We start from the raw sequence: 2237 nt of genomic DNA on the forward strand, positions 1-2237 counted from the left end.
GTGCTTGTTTATTCCCCATTAAGAAAAGAAGACGTGGCTGAGGAATTTCAGCAACATTTGGACGCTTTAATTAAAACTACTAAAAGTACATACTTGGTAAATAATTATTTATAAATGATTTGTACTTATTAAATTATGATAGAATAAATTTGAAGTTAAATATAAATGTCATTTTATTTATAAATGTCAAAAAATTTCCAGTGTAATTTCATGCTCCTTACCCCAAGGAAGAGAAAAATTTCCGGAAATTTTCTTAGTTGCTATAGTAACGCTACAAAATACAGGCCTTTAATTGGCTGAAAAATACTATTGTGAAATTTTCATAAAAAAATAACTTTTGACTGAGTAGGGCGATCTCTAGTAATGACATAAATCATGATTATTGTGTCAATTTTACAAAATTGTTTAGTATTGCAGAATATTCTATACTTATCAATGAAGAACCTCACTTTTTACTGTATATCGATCTTCTGTTTAAGTTATTATTGAACTTATGTTAAAACTATGAATTTAAAGATATTGAATTTTTAACCTGTTATTTTTTTAATCCTTTCATCCATCTTGCCCGTCTAGGTATATAAATAGTCAAATCAAGTTATTTTTAACCTTGAGGATGAGGATGCTGCTACGCTTCTCATCCTCAAAATGTTTTTTCGTCGGTTCCATGGTGTAATGGTTAGCACTCTGGACTTTGAATCCAGCGATCCGAGTTCAAATCTCGGTGGAACCTGCACCTTTTTTTTATTAAAAAAAACAAATGTATGAACTTAACATTTGCTATATTTTTGTTGTGTCAATAAATACTACAATTATGATGAGGCAAAAATATATGTCTGCTTTTAACTGTGACATAATCGACAATCAGTTTGTTATCAATGTAATAACTATTAAAGTCAGTTATTACATTTATATGCAATTGAAAAGACTACACGTACTGCTCTTAAAAATAAGAAAAAAGTTCCCATGAACATAAATCTACTGCAAAAAGAAAAATGTTTTATTTCGAATATTATCTAATATATTCTAGAAGATTGTTAAAAAATGATATTAATGAAATCCTCTAATTTAAATTTCGAATGTTTGTTATACATATACAGAGATAATATCATAGTATTCTAGTCATTTATGTTTTGTGCCTTTTTATTTACAATCATACAATTTAGTTTTTTTGCCGTGATAAATAAATGTATATAAAAAAGATCTTAACCGAACTTTCTTTTTTTTAATAGAGCACCCCATCTATATATTTGTCGTTTCTTTTAGAATTTTCATTGATTTCAGAATAGAAGGCAAACTTCTTATGGAGTCATAGGAAGAGTAGCAAATCATAAATAAAAGATTTTCTTTATGGACATATAAATTAGATACTAAACCCCCATTACTTTAAGAACAACATTTATCCTCTCCTTAAAAGTAGTCTCATATGCCCAAATGGGCGATTGGCAACAATTCACCGATTCGGGCCCACAGGTGTCTTTTTAAGCGACTCAATAAAAAGAAGTAAAAAGGAGTTAAACCTCGAAACCTATAAACATCAGCCTACTCAGTTGGTCTCTGAAGCTCCGTTTACAAAATAACATTTCAAAGTATTCCCTTTGGAATTGTTCTGTTGATTCTTTAAAAGACATACCCATAGTTTTCCTGCAGATACAGTGTGTTCCAGAAAACAGTGTCGTACAGTAAATACAGATTTATGAGAATTTAAGTCATCTTACCTTAGTCCAAAAATGATTTGTTGGTGGGTGGTAAACGGGGTGGTAAAGACTTACATTTGAAATTGTGTTTCGTTCTCTCGAGAACTGTTAACTGATAGTAATATTTGAATCAAATTTGGTATACGTCATAATATGGGTGTGAGAAGTAATAAAAATCATCTTCAGACATTACATTCTCTAATCAGTAACGTACGGCGGGATGTTTGAAACACACTTTTTGACAATATTTTCGTCGCTTATGGATATTCGAAATAAAACGGTTACATTAATCAATGCTTTGTGATTCTAGATAAAATGCGACTCTCACGACCATGGAGACTATACAAGGTGCCCGAACTCCATGTAAACAAAAATCTTACAAAAATAAGAGGGCGCTAGTGTTCCATATGTCCCATATGTAGAGAGGGGAGATAAAAAGCGGCAGTTTGAATTATAAATCAATCATGTCATTTTTGTAATGTGTTAAAAATTTTAAAATAAATAATGTAAGCTACTTTGAATTATATAAATCATGAAAATATG

At 30.2% G+C, this 2237-nt stretch overlaps 1 non-coding gene across 1 annotated transcript; it reads left to right on the forward strand.

The window, feature by feature from the left end:
• The first annotated feature begins 658 nt into the window (after positions 1 to 658).
• Trnaq-uug lies at positions 659 to 730 on the forward strand. Its single transcript has one exon. It is a non-coding gene; the product is annotated as a tRNA-Gln (tRNA).
• The last annotated feature ends 1507 nt before the right edge of the window (positions 731 to 2237 follow it).

Source organism: Anoplophora glabripennis, unplaced genomic scaffold, assembly GCF_000390285.2.
Source record: "Anoplophora glabripennis isolate ALB-LARVAE unplaced genomic scaffold, Agla_2.0 scaffold314, whole genome shotgun sequence".
Lineage (NCBI taxonomy): Eukaryota > Metazoa > Arthropoda > Insecta > Coleoptera > Cerambycidae > Anoplophora > Anoplophora glabripennis.